Source organism: Haliaeetus albicilla, chromosome 1 (genome assembly GCF_947461875.1).
Source record: "Haliaeetus albicilla chromosome 1, bHalAlb1.1, whole genome shotgun sequence".
In the NCBI taxonomy this organism is placed as follows: domain Eukaryota; kingdom Metazoa; phylum Chordata; class Aves; order Accipitriformes; family Accipitridae; genus Haliaeetus; species Haliaeetus albicilla.
In genome coordinates, this window is record NC_091483.1 from 71766212 (window position 1) to 71786174 (window position 19963).

General features: G+C 37.1%; 1 protein-coding gene across 5 annotated transcripts in view; it reads right to left on the reverse strand.

Annotated features, from left to right (window-relative positions):
- Positions 1 to 19963, reverse strand: part of JAKMIP1 (janus kinase and microtubule interacting protein 1) — a 172212-nt gene that overhangs the window by 107079 nt on the left and 45170 nt on the right. For 3 of the 5 annotated variants that reach the window (XM_069793924.1, XM_069793887.1, XM_069793897.1), the window contains one exon: positions 6352 to 6542. The gene's annotated coding sequence lies outside the window, so the exon portion shown is untranslated. Of the gene's footprint in view, positions 1 to 3481; positions 3622 to 6342; positions 6543 to 19963 lie in introns of those variants that run through there. The other 2 variants (XM_069793907.1, XM_069793916.1) reach the window with 2 other exon arrangements.

Consider the following 19963-nt stretch of genomic DNA (forward strand, 5'->3'; position numbering starts at 1 on the left):
ACATCACACATTATCTCCCTAAACTTCAGGTGAATCTCTGAATAAGATTCTGCATTAAGGTTAAGGTTAGCACAGCTATGGCAGTAACACCACAATTTTTCACCTCTTAAATAGCAAAGCTATACTAGCAAAACTTTAATTAGCTGATTCCAAAACAGGAAGGGGAAAAAAAAATTTAAAAAAAAGAGGTAGTGGGGGTGGTGGAAGGCATATACCCTGGGCAATGGACTACCAGAATGGAGCCTGCTTAAGAAGGCTCTAATAAAAGAAGAGATCTAATTTTCTCAGTGATGTAGCTCACTTCTTATCACTAGCCTAAATAAGAGTCCTATGTGCTGTTTGTCTGCTCTTTCCTCACAACCACCAGCTCCCAAACACAGAAGAAAGGAAAGGAAGAGAAGTGCATATCAGAAGAGGAAGAGGAAAAAATAAAAGTGAGATGAAAGCTGAGAGTTACACACAAATCAAGACTTAGTTGTTACCTGCATACCCTGCTCTTGTACATGAATGGGAAAATGCTGAAATGCTGCCTGTTTCAGCGAACAATGTGAAAACTGGGAGCTCTTAAGTGTGACCATATTCTTCCCCCTCCCAGGGAATATCAATTCAAATGGCTATGCTACAAACACATACTATTTATTATTTTTTTAGCAGTAGGAATCTGGAAACATCAAATCATAAAGATCTTCACTAACACTTCCCAAATGTAAGGGATTAAGGATAGGAAGTAACTAGATGTTTCCTTTGAGATAATGCAGGTCTTCACTAGTAAATAGCTAGGTAATGGGTTTCCTTTCACTGTCTCAACTAGAGGGTCCACTTTTAAATCTTAGATTGATCATTGCAAGTTAATTGAAATGCCCTTCTATTACGAAATTTGTCTGTTTTCTTGGGTTGTAATAACACCCAGCACACCTGGAAAGTGCTCTCCACCAGCAACATAACCCCTTTTCCCTGCTCCCACTCTTTCATTGACTTCTATTAACTTTAAAAAAATCATTCATATATAGATCACTAAATGTAAGGCAGGGGAAATAGAAAATTATGCTTGTGCAGGAAACTGTTACAGCTGCACTCTTGCAAGCAGTTTAACACAAGTTCTTTTACTTGAGAAAGATAGGAAGTCAGCTTTCCACAGTTTCCTGAAAAGCACAGAAATACTAAACCACCACTGTTGAATAGATGGAATAAAGTCTAACTGATCCCCAAGGCAAAACAATACCAGGTTAAGGTTCAGAAGCATAGTAAAGTACTATAATTCTTTTGCATCCCTTTCCACCTCTTGTCTGAAACAACCAGAAGGCAATAAAATCTTTCCTCAACACAGAAATGCAAGCTCCTCAATGAAGCAATAGAAATGTTTCTGCTACAGAGTGGACACTTGTTATTTACATCTCAGTATATTCCCTCACCTGGTCCCCCTTTGCTTTTCTTAATTTTAAACTAGATTTCACATAAGTCAACCAGAATTTATTTACCTCCCCCAAACTTTTACTTTGGTTTTAACAGCAAGAAGTAGTGCACAGGCTAGCAGGGTTGTGGCAAAGATGCTTATCAAGCCTGGAAAGCACTGTGTTCAGGGATTGCCAACTAATCAAATTTAATTTTTTCTCCTATTCAAACAATTTAATTAATTCTGATCCCCTCCACCCTTCAACATTTTCCATCTTGGTCATCTTCAGGACTAAATACAGATTTGCATCCCTGATGGTCCTGACTTCAGAGCACACCTACGAAACCCATCATTCTGTCTACATAGGAATCCCTCTCAGACATACTAGTCTGTCACACTCTAACAAACTTGAATTGTCAGCTTCTCTTACCCCCCTTTCCTAAAGTGTAAATAGAGAGAATTCTTCCTGGATCATGAACCAGTACTGTCCCCAGGGCCGGGCACTGTAAAGATAAACGTGATAAATTTTCAATAGCCAGTAAAACTTCTGGTTTTGATAATATGGTGTTTTTCCCAGAAAATACATGCTTAATACATCTGTTTGTTAGTTTGGATACAATCTCTAAGCAGTGGCTCAAGATCTAAAAATAATTCAGGTAAAGAGGATCACAGAGATTCAATCAGTGAAATAAATTTCAGACTTCATAGCTGACAAAATGTATTTCTTCAAGATCAAAATGCTTACAGAAAGTGAATAAAACAGAACTTAGAAGAATACCTGAAAATTACACCACCTAGTACCCTGTGCTAACACTGTATCTTCAAATTAACATCTCCGATGAGCAAGCAATTTTTCAACACAAATCAGAACTCTGTTGGTCAATTCTGCAGTCATGAAGTGTATTTATGCAACTCAGCTCCACCCAGACCCAAGAGAGCATATTCACTGGAAAGGTTTTTTTCCTTCATTGTGGTGGGTTGTAATTGCTAACTAGCATTGCTGGGCTGATGCTCAGTTTTATTCAATTCAGTTTCTATACTTACACATATGGTCCTATGAGACACTCTTTCTTCCCCATATTTTGCCTTCCTTATTTCTGTTTCCTGCTATTACCAGCACACACAAGAGCTACTAATATATATTTTAATAGGAAATGTTAGTAAATGTGATTCTACTAAATATGTTCACACCTGAAGTAACTTTTCAAACAAACTTGAGGTGGACTTTCTAGTTTGTGCTAAAGTTTAGCTCTTGACACAAACACAGAACACAGCCTCACTAAATAAAAATGAACTCAGCTGGGAGATGGAAGTGTTTTGGTACGTAACATTTTTCAGGCACACTGACTCCAAATTTCATGTAAAATATAGGATGTGCAAAAAGATCACACAAGGCAGAAAAGGAGTAGAAAGGTCTCAATGAATTAAACAAAAGTCTGATAGAAAGAAGTTTCCTCAAAATAATACATTACGCCACCCTGGAGTACTTGATTGTAGAACTGCAGTATTGAGCTAGTGAAATTGATTGTTATTGTCCAAGCTGATTATAACATGGAAACACATAAAGGCACATTTTAAAATATGTTTTTGCTTAAGAATAGTTGTAATACAAAGATCCTCATAATATACTTAACATAAATCATAAATATGTATAAATATAGTATGTGTGTAAGTGCACAGAATGGGTTTCCTTCAGAATGGGTAAGTTTCAGGTATTGAGATAATTAGTGTCCTTCAAAACTATTCTCCTGAAAATCAACATTTATACAATGCTATGCACAAAACATGCCTTTCCCCCCCCCAACATATATTGCCCTAATCAAATCACATTATCAAAACTATTTAATATTTATAACACATCGTTCAGTGCTATTGAAGTTACATATTAATTGAATGGAAGAGCTGAGAAAAACAAACAAAAAGCTAGAAAGACAACCATAACCACGAGAGAGCCTATTTATCAAGAAAAAGCACCAGGTCTTACAAGGACAGTATATCCTAAAGAATCAAAACTGCCAACTTCATGGTCTCTCACTACTATTTACTGAATGCGTACCATGTAGGGTATAGGTTTCTCATGGTTCGTACCTTCTTTTTCCATTCCTGCTCATTTATGAATATACAAGGAGCTTCATAACAGACTGAAGATCTTTTATGCTTAATATTGGATGGCAAGTCATATACATGAGACACCTTTCCAAGGTGTCAGAAAAGTTTACTTAGTTTTCTTTTTAACATCGCTTGCAAACATTCAACACATAGAGGAGTACTTTTAGATGACTAAGTGAAACATTACCTATCTTATCTCAACACGACCATTACCAGCCACAGACTTATCTAACGGTAAAATGCATGTGGGAATTCTGCCAGCAGCTGTACAGCTGTCAGCTACCCAAATGCACTACCTTGGTATATTTGCAAGTAAGAGAAACTATTCAGACACAAGCATGTTATAGTACTTCTTTTCTGTGTTTGAAGAGTAACGGATCTGTAATCACATAGCAGGGAACATAAGTAATATTTGTACAGAGGATTAGTCAGCACAGATGGATTGTTCAAAGTATGTTAAGAAACAAATGGAAATACAAGAGTAATACCAAAGTTTATCTAAATGTTATTTCCATCAATTTAAAGAGAGGAGAAAAATATCAATTTTAGCAGATTTCACGATCAGTCAGCAAAACAAAGAGCAAGCCATTCTAAAAATGTGCCTGGCCCTATACCCAATACATTGCAGAAATCCTAATTTTTCACAGAAGCAGCCAGTCTTTCTCTGAAGCAAAGTGCCCCCACATAGCTGTACAATGTAACAGCACCTGCATCAATCTCTGTATTTACACAGCCATTCTGAGGAGACAGTTTGGAGACATCAGAAACAGTCTAGCCAAATAAATAAGGCATTGATATGCAAGAAATATGACTAATCAGCTAAGACAAATAGGGACCACATAGGGAGGGGGTTTTTTTCCTGTAGCATTGGGAAATGTGCATAAGCAATCCAGAGGATGAAATCCCTCTGCTCAAATTTTCATAAGCTAGTTCCAAGTGATAGGAAGCCTTCTTATAGATAATTCGCACATGACAAAATCACTTTCCAAAATACATTAGTTGTTGAAAACTCTCTCATGTTTTGAGTGTTTCATTTTCATTATGCAGAGTCAGCTAAATAAAATATTAAGTCTAAATCAATTTGTTAATCTATGTTCAACTGTTTGGATGTACAGGAACAGGACAGACTAAAGGACAATGGGGAGGGGGCAAAATCTTTAAATAGCATTCCTTTGAGATTTAAAAATCAAAATGCATTCACCTTAGCAGAAAGCCAAGTTATAAGATTCAACAGCTGGTTTTAGAGTTCAGCATTTTAATGTTTTTCAAAATCAGTATCATCTACTTTCTGTTATTTTTAAGTAGATATGAAGATGATTTTTTTAGATACATCTGTGACTGAAGCTCCTTATGCATTTACCGTAAAGAGTTAAACCCAGTCAGAAGTAAATGTTGAACTGCCCTCCCAATTACAGAAGTGAGAACTTAGGGTCACATTAGTTTATCTGTTGCCCCCAAAACAATTTTAGTTACCATAATTATTCTCTGTAATGAACACCAAATTATTTTAGACATATTTTTTCACTCTTTGTATGTTGCTTTATGACTACACTTAAATGAAATTTTCTGAAGCATTAGAATCAAAGATACTAATAAACTATTAGCTGTATTTGGGTGTCATAGAAGACAAACAAATACTACTGAGAAAAGCCCTAAGGTATGTTCTGCATCCTACATTTTTTACTTTACTCTTTCCTTCTTCATGAATTTTTCAGTAATGATTATGCACTCCACAGCTGTCATTTCCCATAGCACTTGCCTTACTTAGGGCCATTCTTTACCCCTCCATTCAGAAATGAAAAGTAAGTGTACACTATGCACGATACCAAATATAACAGCAAGGTTCATGAGCAGCAAAGAGGAAATAATTTCATTATGTGAACTGCAAAATATCCACTAGGAAAGGGTATTTCCTGGGTTACTGCTGCTATCCTTTTCTTTCTGCATTACAGTTTGCTGACAAACCTCAATTATATTTGCAACATCTTTCTAAATAAAAATATCATTTCTAGGGGCTAATGGCATTTTGCTGCAGTAAGGACAGCTACACAGAGTGGGAGTTGCCCAGTCCTCCTAATATTTCTGATCTTAGTAACTGCATCATCACTGCAGTTCCACTGCAGGATTACGACAAGATGAAAAAGCCAGGAATTACACACTGTGTTAAACTGTTGTCAGCCTTACCATACTTCTCCAACAGGAGGAGACTGCTACTCTTCCCCATATAGTAGAAGGTCCTTGAAGCAATCAAAATACTGTGGCGGTCTTTTCTGCATAGCATATATAGCTGCCTTCTGAATACCCAGACTTGTGCATATTATAAACACATAAAAGTCACCAGAAGGCTGGAAAAGTCTGTCAAAGAAGCTTAGCATCCAACTGAGACCAAAGCAATTAAAGCCCTTCTTCTTTATTACTGGTGACAGGGATAGCTGCAGTAAGACAGTGGTCAAGTTAGCAAGCATATGATAAACATAAGACACTGAGCAACATTCTGTACTGCACATTTTAGATGCCACGGGGGCAGGGGGAAAATGCCTTATGAAATTAATAAAGAAAAATCATGAGTAAGAAAATGTTTATATCATCAAGAAATTTATTCACTGAACACAGAAAGTCTCTATGTAAATAGAACCGTATTCAAGCAAAGACGAAAACTTAGTACATATTTGGTTTACTTTACTGCCTGCAAAATCTGGTTGGGTTTAAAGTCTATCTCAGTACAAAAAAAAAAAAAATTCAAACTTGAAGCTTCAAATTATATTGTCTCTAATAAATTGATAACATCATATCTGTATTGTAGATTTATTCTCTTCCTACCCAACCAACATGCTGGCAACACACAGTACCTTTCTTTTGTCCAGGTTTCTGAGGCAGTTGTTTGATTTTAACTTAAAGAGGTGAATGCTAAGCAGCACCAGCAGCTAAGTCACTAGGTATGTTTGTACTGGGACTTTCCACACCACAACTCCTAGTCTTGTTGGCACGTTCTCTTTTTCATCAGCAAGGAGGGATTTCTGAGCAGTATTAGTGACATCATCTGTTAAACAACAAAAAAAAAAAAAAAGAAATTTAGTCCAAATCAGATTTGATTAACAGCTTTGATGGTAGCAATGAAATGAAAAAAATATTTACACAGTGTAACAAAATACAGCAGAATAAGATATCATGCAAAATTACAAGTGTGGCATCTTTTTTCTGTTAAGAACAGATACGCAGAGGCTAATTCATGGTCTTCTTTGCTAGATGATCCTCAATGAAAGCAGGATGAAAGCTGCTAAACTACTTCACAATTAGACCAGGTCAATCCAGACTGTTAACTCAGAGTAGCTAACACTAAATTTGTATTTCATTTCAACACGAGTACTTGGGTTTGAGCTACAGGCTTAAATTGTCATGGTGGCCACCTATAAATTGTCACATACAGACTGGCCATTGCCATGGATCTTTACAAATACCAAAAATATATCACATAAGGAAGTTATCATGTGTCCTGTTGAAAAGAGGACAAGACTGAATTTCAGAAAACCTGAATTGTGTTTTTCTGTGTATAACTCTCCTGTACAGCGAAGGTAAGGATGACAATTTCCTCTCTGAAAAAAAACAGTCAAAAGAGGTGCACAAAGCCTTGATATTGTTTCACTTCACATTTCTTGAGAATATTTCAACATATTTTGATCACAAAAGGAAACAACAGAAGCATTCAAATTTTTGTTGATATGTACTACCTGTTAGTTTGGATTGATATTTCTCATGCACAGAAAAATCTATTTGCAGAAATAAAATTATCTTTATGGAAGATAGCACTCAAAGCTTAATGACTAGCAGAAAGTCAAGTTCCTTAATGAGTATCAACTACCTCAGCTTTCCTAGAGTCTCTGAACACCTATGACAGCACCTTTATTTATGCTGTGGAGTACAGAAAAGAGAGTAAAGTCTCCTCAGTAATAAATCTTCTCATAGTACGCCCTTTGTGTTAAAGTGTAAGTCAGTGATTGAGTAAAAGTTATTCAGACAAGGCAAACAAATTTCAGCAATGTCAAGTGCAGACATAGCCATACTGGGGACTCCAAAGCAGAGAGCTGGCAGACACGTCACAGAATCAATCAAACTCCCTGTCTTTTGGGCAAGAGAACTAGAAGCCAGACAGGATACCCCATCTAAAGAGCACTGAAACTTGATGGATATGTCTATTACCATGTAGACGGTTCAAGTCTTCACAAAAAGCTGTACTTCACATAAAATACATCAGGCTTGCACCCAATGGTACCAGTCCCAAAAACCTAAGTCCTAAATTATTTCCTTTGCTGGGAAATATTGCACTCATTTCTAGTGGTTTGTTTAAGGTTCCCGAGTCAATTCTGTTAGTGGCTTAAAAAGTAAAACCTCAGGGAATAACTTACCAGCTTATTTGTTCAATAAAGACAGCCATCTAGGCAGTATTTAATGGAGAAGGAAAAAAAAAATCTGCATACTCATTTCCTTAGGGCCAAATTCACTGCTGTGAGAGAATACTTTTGAAGAGGATGAAAGTACAGCTAGGGCCAGATCATGGCAGGAGATCAAAGAGCTGAAACAGCTTAGTCAGCACCTTTAAGTAGCACAGAAGGTTTGAAAAGAGGACTTCAATTTACTTATACAGTAACAAACCTCCTCAGGGAGAGAGGGAGGCCAACAGCCTCTATTTTTTATGACGTCAGATACCCTATCTTCATCATCCTTTTTGAGTTGCCCTGTTCATAAATATTCCAGTATTGTTATTCCATGTAAACCACCATTTTGTTGCTTTCTTCTGGCCTTCCAGAAGCAATCTGAATGCATTTGAAGAAAAGGGAAAGAGAAGGCCTTCCCATGTTAACACGTAAACATAGAAACATCTAAGAGAAAACAAGAATTTACTTGTCAAAGACAAGTAAAGACAGCAATCAGGCCAGTAAGATGACAACAAAACAGAACAATACCCACAAAACTCAAAAGAAAAAAGAAAAAAACCCACAACTTCAAATTCATAAGTTATCCAGGTAAGTTGTCTACATTTAAAAATGTACTTAAGTTTTAGCAGATGTACTTATTCCACAATACCAATTCTTCTAAAGGAGAAGTTCTTAGATTCCAGAAAACTCGTCATTAAGATTAACAGTTGTATGTAAATTCTGTAGTAAATTTAGAAATAAAAAGTATCTTAATAATATTTTTGGCCAGGTGGCCTCCCTATATAAAGAGAACAGTGGTTACAAAAGCTCTGAGAGAAGGATGAAACATAGACCTAGAACCTGCAATTTCAAGTTGCAGTAATAATAGCATATATAGTAAAAATAGTATAGTAATGTGACCATATCTACTTTTTAAAGTGGATGTTTCAGTGGCATACCATACCAGTGAGATTAAAAAAGAAGAGTAATTGGCAGTAAGTCTTGCAGAAACTATGGCAAATTTGAAATATTTAATTATGCCAGTCATTAGAAGTTGTTAGGAGTGCTATTCACAGCGAATTACCAGCCACCACTGGAAACCTACAACCGAATAATCCTTCAGTAATCTTCCTATAGCTTCTTAAAAGATATGGTAATACAAAAATAACTTAAAATAATTGGATACTTAATTTCTCATTTCCAGTAACTGTGAAGCTAAATCTACTTCTAATTGAAGGGTGGGAAGGATAAAAAGGGGAAGCTGTTGCTGTGGAAATGTATCTGTTAATGTACAAACAAACAAAGCATAAACCACACTTGTTCGAATTCATTCAGAACTTAAAATATACCATGCACACCAAAAACTGCTCAAAGAACCAAAACTATTAGAGAAATAATTTGACAGATGAGTTGATGTTTAATAAATTACTGATTTTGCTCAATGTAATAAAGTCACCAACATAGTCATAACCTGTAGTTATGGCAGTACATGCTAAACAAAGAAAGTTGATTCAGTTATGTTCTTTATTATGTAATGGCTCTCTAGATAAAAGTTCAGTGTTATAAAAATGAAGGTTTTATTTCTGTTTACATGGCAATGACTTGCAACACTTGTTAACACTTCCCAAATAGTTAGGAAAGGCCAGAAAGTATCCAAGTTTGTTTGGCTGGTTTTTTTAATTACAAACTTAAATACATAGAATCTTTGGTGAAAATTCTGTTTCTCACACATTATTCCATGATGTCAGGCAGCATTGTATCTTGACAGCAACATAAATTTTAAGGTAAGAGAGTAGACACTGATGCCAACCTCCACCCTTTCCTTTAGATTCCCGGAATAGACAAAGCACTCAGACTCTTAGAGATTTTAGCCAGATCTGTTCATATGGGACATCTTAGTCCATTTTAACTCTTAAACAGATTTGCATTACTTGTAGAAGGTTTAAAAAAAAATTACTAAGGTGGACAGATATTTTAGATTTCTTCTTGGAAAGTAGAACAACTGAGGACAATTCCTCTGACAACTGGGGTAATGTCATGTACAGTCCATACATGCAGAGTCTGTGGAGTACGGGGCCAGGGGTAAGAATCTCAAAATAACTCCTTCTTCCACATAAGAGAGGTACTAACCCTTCCTCCTGTCCTCCACACCTCAAACAGCAACAGGGAGGGTCCAACCCTAATATTCAGAGCAGAGAAATAAGATAAACAATCACATCCTTAGCATGGGGTAACAGCAAAGTAGTTTCCCTGAATATTTCAGAAGCCCTCCCTATATCCTTGTACAGCTGATCTATATTTTGAAGACTTTTTGGAAACAAGGTTTTTTGGTGTTAAAATGACTATGCATAAAACATGGCAGACGGTGACAAAAATGACCCAAAATAAAAGGCAATTCCTTTGGGAATACAATGCTGAGCACATCTGTGAGTTGTCTGCAGTAGTTGCTAGAAATTTTGCTCAGCAAATGCTTTCTAACAGGAACGTATATTACCACTGGCTTTTTGTCAGAAGTTATTCTAATCGACAGTCAGAGGACAGAGGGAAGGGGTTCCTTCTTATTACCAAATGTTCAAGTATTAAAAAACTCCCTCTTTCCAAAAACCCATGACATTTTACTACAGTACCTTGTTTTCCAGCCTAAAGCTTTATATCCATATTATTCATTTAATTTCTAATTTGTCAGTAAGACATATATTTGCCAGGCATACAAATTAAATGCAGGAAGATTGCATCTTTCCATTCTTACCTCTACTCTTTGATTTCTAAGAATGTGATGTCTGCTTTGGTACCAGATTCCCTTGGATTTCCAGCAGAGCAAAGAATTTATTTACACATAAATAAAAGCAGCACAGATGCAGCCCTTTATGAATGGGCCTTGACAATTCGACAGCCAGAACATGTCAGCAACACACACTTGTATCCCACATACATCACTTGCTCTCTCTTTTACCCATTCAGTTTCCAACTAATACACCATATCACAACCAGAAAATGTGATGCCTTCTGCTGTGGCTACACCAAAAGCAGATAGAAAAAATAGTATTTAAAAGAATCACCAGAAAGCAAAGACAATTTAAGTGGAAGCCTCAATGTAAAACATTGTAAATTCATCACAGCCCAAGGCAGAAAAAGCACAGATCATGCCACAGAGGCATCCCTTTTCAATGCAGACTTACCAGCAAGTACTGTGATGTGACATTTATAGAACATTCTACATATCCTCAGTAACATACACTTAGCAAAATGCGCAACCACCATCTCCATCCGTTATATAGTGAACAAACCTAAAGAGGACAGCGCAGAATGAATTTGGGAATTTTTCCTACTTTTACTTTTTATTTTTAATATCAACCTTGAAGTTGATGCAGCAGAAATCAAAGACAAGATAAGCAGCAAGTTCTTGCCTACAAATACTTCTTTGATGACTACTAGGAACATTGATGGAAACTTTCCTGATCTGTTTTAATCTGTTGTTTTTATTGCAAAATATGTCTTTGGTGGATGAAACACAGAATTTTTATATGGATACTAGAAACAATGACAGACATACAAGTACTCACTCACTTTCCTGCCTCCTCTATATTACAGCTTTCTGATTTGGGATCCCCATAACAAATCACTCCTTGGGATTCATTTAAATTTCTGCCAGCAATGATGGACTACCAAAAACAGGTCAACATTTGAAGTTTGTTTCTGTGTTGTTCTATATTGCCTTACTGCAGATTACTATATCACAATTCCCAAATGGAGGGCCTACAAATGGCTGGTAGGCAGTGCATCGTGCAACAGTGCTTTCATAGGAATTGATATCGTTCCTGCCACATTGTCGTTTTAATTGGATTGTCAATGCAAAGAAAAATCTTCCTATTCTTTCCCTTTTTTCTGAACTAGGAAGCAATAGGAAATCTTCAGCAGGTGTTCCACGAGAATGTGAGGGTGACTTGCTTGTACAGTCAATTTAACACCATAAAACACACTCGGAAAATAAGTTAATTACAGTATTTACTAGATTTTATGTGAAAAATACAGTGTGCAAACTGCAGGACACAGTTGTTTCTGTGTGCAAAAGTAGGCAAATCTATATTCTCTACGTTACATAGTGCTTATGTGTAATAAAGATATACAAAGACTTTCTCGGTAACTAAGATGACTGGGATGAAGTAGTAATTGGGTGGGGGAGAGTTATCCATGTGACTCTATCACCTTAAAGACTACCAATAATCAACTAATAAAGTTGTGAATGATATTCTGTATTCATTAAATATCAAGCATGTTAATGTTTTTAAAAAAGATTCAATAAGCTTTCAGTGGCATGGCCAGAGACTACACAGCCTCATTCACACTAAGAACGAGTCTTTTTATACATTTAAAAAAAAGAAAGAAAGAAAATAAAAAAATAAAACACTCAGCATTAAATGTTTTACCTGACTCAAATTTCCTTGCTGGAGGCTGAGACTGGTGACACTTCTCAGCCTGTTTACACAAGTTTGTGGGCTCTTTTTGTTCCCAAGTCTGCCAAAGGACCCAACCTACTCTCCTCTCCGAGCCCCCGTCTCTCACACCAAATTAGCAAATAGGTTCCATACAGCTAACAGGTCTTAGGCTTCTCAGACCTTACAAAAATAGACTATCCTTTTACGTGTATAACATTAATGTTTATGTTACCATAGGATTTATATCAATGCAAGAGAGACAGGAATGTCAAAGTATTACACAACCATCCATACTACATCACCTACAGCGAAGGATAAAATCAGGGGGTTTAGCACTTCAGTAGGAGCAGTGTTGAGTGCATTAAGAAACTTGCTGGAATATTCTTTTCTTTATACAGTCTTAAACACCAGTGAGTTTACTCAAGAACTTTTAGGAACAAATTAATGCACTTCAACACATTTTCTATACAGTCTTTTCTGCCTGATAAACAGACCCAGGGGGAGTTTCCAGACATGCACAGGCTTCGAAAACAGTTCTGTGCAACTCTTATTCCTTGGCTTGATGCATCTTGCCCTGTCTGCTTGGTGCTGCACCAGTAGGGAGTTCAACCCACACAGACTCTATGGGCTTACCCCTTGAAAGGGGCAAGAATGAAGGGAGATGTTGTGCCATTGCTCTCTTTTGGCAGTAGTTTGCTTCCAGATCACTTTCAAGCTCCTGAATATCATTTTTTGTGCCCTGGACTGATCCAGCAATTGAAGTCATTTTGCCTTGCTTTTATACAGCTTACTAAAAGACATAGTCTGGAGCAATGAAGGTTTACAAGACTATTTTTCCTCCCTACTACCACACACAGTGTTCAGAACTGCATTATCAAAGTGACCAAGATTGCTGATGTAAGATCAGCAATTAGATGGGCCCTCAAAGGGAACATAAGCTTACTCATGGACTAACTCTCTTCCTCACTATTTGAGATATTAGAGATTTTGCAGTTTTAAAGCCTGAACAAGCATTCTTCATACATCTGTCACTAGTAAGGCAATTACACGTATTTGTATGTCTAAAGTCCTTCACACAATGGAAAACCAAAGATTTCGGCTTCCCAAAAGAACTCTTATTCTTCCACTGGTGCTCCTTAGGGCCTAGTATTTATTAAACTTAAGGCTAATGCAAGATTTAATAGGCTATTCAGGCCTTTTAGCTTCTCTCGCATGTGGCTTGCTTATTTATTATTTTACCCCAGCAGTTCATGCAGTATATAAATATGTATGACATTCATTTAGCACTTACATGGGTACGAGCAAATACATACGGGTGGCCCTGTACAGAAATTACTGGATTCCTAAGTCTGAACAACCTGAAGTCTGTTTCTTATATTTTAACCCTGAAAACCCCTTACACAAAGGCTAGAATATACTGATTTAGCTTAATTTACTTTGATATGATTAATTCAGAAGTAAGAAATTTTCACATCAGCATTTAGCATGAGCTTGGAAACTGCCACATGTGACTATTGCTACAAATAATAGCATTTGCTTTAAATTCCATTGCGTACTCATAAGAAATCTGTACTGTGTCATAACAGTGATACTTCATGGTATGCATTTTATTTTTCAGAGGGTTTGACAAACTATTCACAAAACTTTTCTTGCAGCTCTACGGCAGTCCTTCCTTTTAAAAGCCCGATCCTTACAGGTACCAGCAGTCTTAAAATATGTTGTTCAATAAGAGAAAATTTGAAATTAGTACGTTTAAAATTCCAACCAAAATTAGAGCCAAGTGCTATGCTGAGGATCTTTGCCAGCTGGAAGCTGGTATGGTGTGAACAACTGGAAAAGTATAAGCTTCTGCTTTACAATGTTACAAAGATCTTGTAGGATCACATAGTATTTCCCTTAAACTTTTCCACTAATTTGAAACAAATCCCTGGCTTTAGGGGCTGCTCTTTTTACAAACTCTTGTAACTCAGTAATTTTTCAGACAGTTGGTTCAAAAAAAGGAAGAACGGTAGCTATCTGAAACAGGTCAAAGATTTGGAAAGCTAGAATATATTCTGTCTGAACAGGGTAAAATTATCTGTCAAGAGGGGATAGATAAGATGTCAAAGACCCATTACAGAGACAGTCCACCATAATGCTACTATCTCTAATTCTGCAAAATGTATATTCCTAAGCACAGACATGTATGCATACAAAAAGCCATACCTAGTCAAATTAGAAGTAACATTAAGTTGGGAGAAGTTTGATTTTTAAATTTCAGCACTAGCTTTTCTTCTTATTATTATTTTTGCTTTTAAAAACACAGCCCTCTTAATAACTTTGAATCAGTGTTGCAGGAGAAGTTGGCATATACTTTAAAATCAAGGAAGCCAGAGATAAAATGGTTCAACACCCCATCTGCAAACTAATTATCAACCCTCCCTTGCAGTTCTCTCCTCTCTGTCCCTCAACACATAATATCCCATCTTCCTTTTTATTACCGACACATAGTGCCTATCGTAAGGCTAAGAAAACATGAAACAAAACAAATCATTTACATCAAATCCGCAGTTTCACAGAACTCGTCATCCAAGACTAACTACACAGGTCATTGCTAGTACTTCTCCCTTGCAGGCAGTGTATGCCAAGGGAAGAGGTTTACTCAAGGTCACCCAGTGAGTCAGCAACAAATTGTGAAAAGGACTCAGGGCAGCCGAGTCATATGTGCTTGGACTGCAGTTCAGCAGTTAACCCTGCCTTGGAAGAAAACCTGCGCTTTCTACACCTAACGGCATCAATTAGCTCTGTTAAGACACGATGTTAGGTTTGTAGTATATTATTAATAAATGCTTCAATTCTAATAGCAAAGTTACAAATATCTGTATTTCTCAGAGTGATGTAGCAGCTATGAAGCGCACAGATCCCACGTGCTCCATAAAGACTTGATAATGATCATAAAAATGACACATGTATGTACATCTGCAAATTCTGTGTTTCTCAGTGCTCTCTTCCAGATTTCGACAAAGACTTAACTTTTAATAAATATCAGAATCCAGCTAGCATATTATTCCACCTACTCATAAAAGGGATATTTTTCTGCTCAGAGACAGCATGTTAAAGGGATTTGCAGGAGGAGATGATAGAAGTTTCATTCTCCCAGAAACCTCAGCAAGTCCAATTAAACAAAGACAAGCGTAACAGTTTGAAACAGGCACTGTTTGATACAAAGACATCACTATCTTTCAGTAAAGGGCTTCACGCTAGTTTTACATGAACAAAGAGCAGCTTCCAATTAAAATCATAGTAATGGGGGATGGGAGGAAAAAATCAATCCAAACACTCTTCAGGTACTTGCCTTTACAGAACAGCTACCCAGCGATGGAATGACAGCCCTCTCCAGCCATTTTGCCAGTTTCCCCAAGAGCACCGTAAGGGAGTGCTGTAGAGAAGCAGTAACGTGTAGGCATGCTGGCTGCTAAATTCTAGTTCTTGGTTAATTCCAGTCCAGTCATTGACCAAACTGAATTTTTAACATGTCTTTACCATGAGGATTTCATGTCTGACAGTGGCACTCTTCACAACAGATCATATAGAATTTTACAACTGTTACTGAAAATGCACCTACCAGTCAAAAGGTATTTAGGTATCCAGAGATGCAAAGAGCTAGTGATATTTCTTAAAATAGGCAATCAATATATGTTGGTAATTGCAATTTATCTGCCACAGAATTTTCAGGCCTGAAGACTGAACGCTACAAGCCCTGTTTCAGTTATTGCTATGCACAGAAGGAGCAAAGGTTTTTACATTTTTGGTTCTTCTTTAATTCAACAGCAGCAGCAAACGCACACCTTACATGTGTAAAAGAAAGTCTAAGAGTATTGGATGCCAAAACTACAAACTCAGTACAGGGTTTTTTTAACATACTGGATTATATTCTCCCTCTGCCCCATCTCCTCTCCCACCTTCAAGTTCTACAGAAAATGAACTCTCTCTCTTTCCCATTGGAGACAAATACCTCATCACTTCTTTCTATCCTCCTCATCACATTAATATGCTTTGTACGCCATGAGCACTAAATACCTTTTCTTCTAGAGATGTTCTGGCTCATATATATATCTAATTAAAGTCAGAACAAGTCTTCTTAGCTCCGCATAAGCTGGCCTTTGAAGATGATTGCTTCTTGTGTTTCAGACCTCATTAAAAGACTGCATGCCCAAGAACTCGTCTAACTCTTCCACTGACATCAGCTGGATTTAACAAAAGCTAGGTAAGTGCCCCTGCCTGCAAACATTGCCTCGCCAGTATATAGAGTCCTGGTCCTGTTTCCTGAGGAGTAAACACCTACAAACAGGAATTGAGGAAAATATGTTGCAGCGATTTTGTTCATTAAGGAACAGAAAGGTAGGAATCCACCGAGTTATATTTTAACAGAGCTTTTCCTTCACTTTAGTATCATGAACTTCAGTTTCTAGCCTCCCTAGCAGGAGCTGAAATACCAGCTGCGAAAATCTGAGTGTCCTAAAAATATGGCTGCCACAGCCTTCTCAAGATACATTAGAGAAACTAATCTTGTTCCAGTAAGTGAATAAATTAAAAGTAGAAACACACCTCCTAAAGCCTGGTGTCCAAAATCCTTTTTCCTTCCTCTCCTCACACATTTTTATCATATATATATATATATATATATATAAAAAAAAATATAAATTTACATACAGACAGTAACATGTACGCTATACACCAAAGCAGGATGTTGTTCAGAAATGGCTATAGATTTGGCAGGAAAAGTCCGTTTTGGGGATGCCTAAAGTCCTGCTCCCTCAGCCCCAGGCACAGCGACTGCACCGAAGCGTTCTGTTGGTGTTCACAAAGGCCCGGAGGAACCTGAGCTGGAACGTGCAATTTCCCCGTAAAACAGCCACGGTCCGTACTGGTGACACAGGGAGGAGCCAGCCCGAGGGGCACAGTCCACAGGGGACATACCCTGCGTGGGGCGGGGGGTCCCGCATTTGTTACACGCCCTTTGGCTCTTCAGAGGTCCGTTCATATGAATGTGCAGAATATCCACCTTTCAGGAACACGAGCGTGGGGACCAGGCACAGACACAAACCCGCTTCTAACATTTCCACAAAGGAGTTCCTCGCAGCTCTCATCATCGTGACATAAACTGAGCTTAAAAATCTTGCTGGCCTGTCAGCAGTAACGTAGCTCCGCTTATTTTACTTTGCCAGCTCATAAAGTTCAAGCTCAGCATCCCTAACAGCAGCTCAGTGCTGTTCTCTCATTCCCATACCTATGCAGAGTGAACCATCCCCTTTCTTTTACTGGTTTGTTCTCACCCCCACCCCCCTTTTTTTAAAAATGTCCTGTTGCCCTACTAAATTTGCAAAAACAAAACAGAGTAAACCCAGTTCCAAGGGAAGTGTAAACTTGCTTTAAATTTGTTCGCTCTAGAACAAGTTAATTTTGCAATTAATATTCTTCTGACATTATGTCAGGAAATATCAAGTCAAATTCATTGCAATACCAAATACCTTGCATCAAATATTTTTTATTCACAATTCAGTTAAGATGGTCTATCTATCTCAAATAAAATTATCTGCAATACTATGACTTGATCTGTTTTCCTGACAGTTAAAAATATTAATTTATTTTTCACTTTCTTCATAACACCACCTTTAATACAAATTATAAAATAACAAGCTTTTTTAAAAAAAATTGTGCATTGCATTACTATCTATAACTTGAATGCTGAACAGAAATGTTCTGATAAATTCTTTGTTTGGTTTCAGGTTGGTTTGTTGGGGTTTTTTTCTTTTTTTTTCCCACGTTTGATAGATCACTTGGCTTTATATCACCCTTTTTTTACTGTGTATTTATATAAACACCTCCCAGTAAATAAAGTTTCAGATGAAACAGACTGCTGCTTGAGTCAGCAAAGATATACTAGAAAAAGAGAACTAACATATGCATGCTACTGCATCAAAGTATCCATATTTATTAGGGACAATGGAACAATAAAGTCAAGGAAAGCGCAACCATCAGCAGAAGTGCATATGTTGCTGATAAAATATATTGAAGAAGCCATGTAAAAGGGATGCGGTCCTTGGATACAATTCAGCTGGCTTATACTTAGTCCTTTTCTACACAGTAATAGTCTACATATATAAAATATATAATTAAATACATATAAAATGTACACATACACCCATCCAAGATAAAAATTTTTTTGACCAACATGGCATTTCTTATGCATCTTCTCTCTAAACCAGGAAAACATAACATTTTTAATATCATGTCATTTAGAAGTCTTTAAAGGGGTTAAAATCAATAGATGTATACTTTGACCTTGTATTTCTGGCACAGAATTTGTCAAGAGAGTCCTATAGAGGACTAATGCTGTAGATGTTACCATTTATGTGGTAGTGAGGGCATTAGAGTGCTAATTACCACCCTCTACCCTCTGTGCCTATTACCTAATTGATCAGGGTGTTGGATTTGTTCTTTTTTGGTTCAGCAAGGCCCAAAGGCTTTTAAGCTGTTCACTAGGTTGCATGTATCCATTACAATTTAAAATCTAGCAGACGTTACAATGCTTCATTTCCATGTATATCACTTTAGGCAAACCTGCTCTAAATTTCTTCTGTCATCATACACCCAACGTTCACCTAGAAGCTTTTTAAAATCCTTGTGGGATTCTTCACAATATTCTTTAACTATGGCAATTTATTTGCTGAAAGCATAACAGCTGTTGTAAAACAAACAAAACTGTATTAAACTTTATACAGGAACATTGCTAAGTGTGAAATGCTACTGTATTAAAAATTTGATGGGTTCAAAGTTAATTCATTTCAGACCACTGAACACTTAACACACAAAGGAGAAACTGTTTTTAAAATTTTAAAAAACAAATTGATTAAGGTTTACTGGATACATTACAACTTAGCCACCTAATTATCATCAATTTTTAAATACCAAGCCAAGCAGTAACATTTGGGGAGAAAATAAAATTTACCTATAAGATAATTGATATTTATTGGTACTATTTCACCCAGAAGGTAACAGAAAGTAAGTCATCACTTTATCTGACAAGATCCTCTGGCTGCTGTACTGCAATAGGACAAATTATCCCTTCTCTTTTGGTTTGGATGTTTATTAAATATGACAGTATTGCTACAAGGAAGTGATCAGCATGTTTGCAGAGGGAGGAGAACATGATTTACACACACGGAACAAGATTCTCCTATGCATACACTATATGTTTACTCTAAACTCCATGAAACTTGGTAATTGTATTTGGGAATTTTAGTGCAATCTGCTCTAATTCCAAAGGCTGGAGGCATGCAATAGAAGGGAAGCCCCCTTAAACCGCTCTTTGGAAATGTGTTGCAATCTGAAGAATATCTCCAATAAATGGCCTCAAGTTGCAGCAGGGGAGGTCTAGATTGGATATTAGGAAAAATTTCTTTACTGAAAGGGTTTTCAGGCATTGGAACAGGCTGCCCAGGGCAGTGGTTGAGTCACCATCCCTGGAGGTATTCAAAAAGCCCGTAGACAAGGCACTTCAGGACATGGTTTACTGGGCATGGTTTATGGTTGGACTTGATGATCTTAAATGTCTTTTCCAACCTAAATGA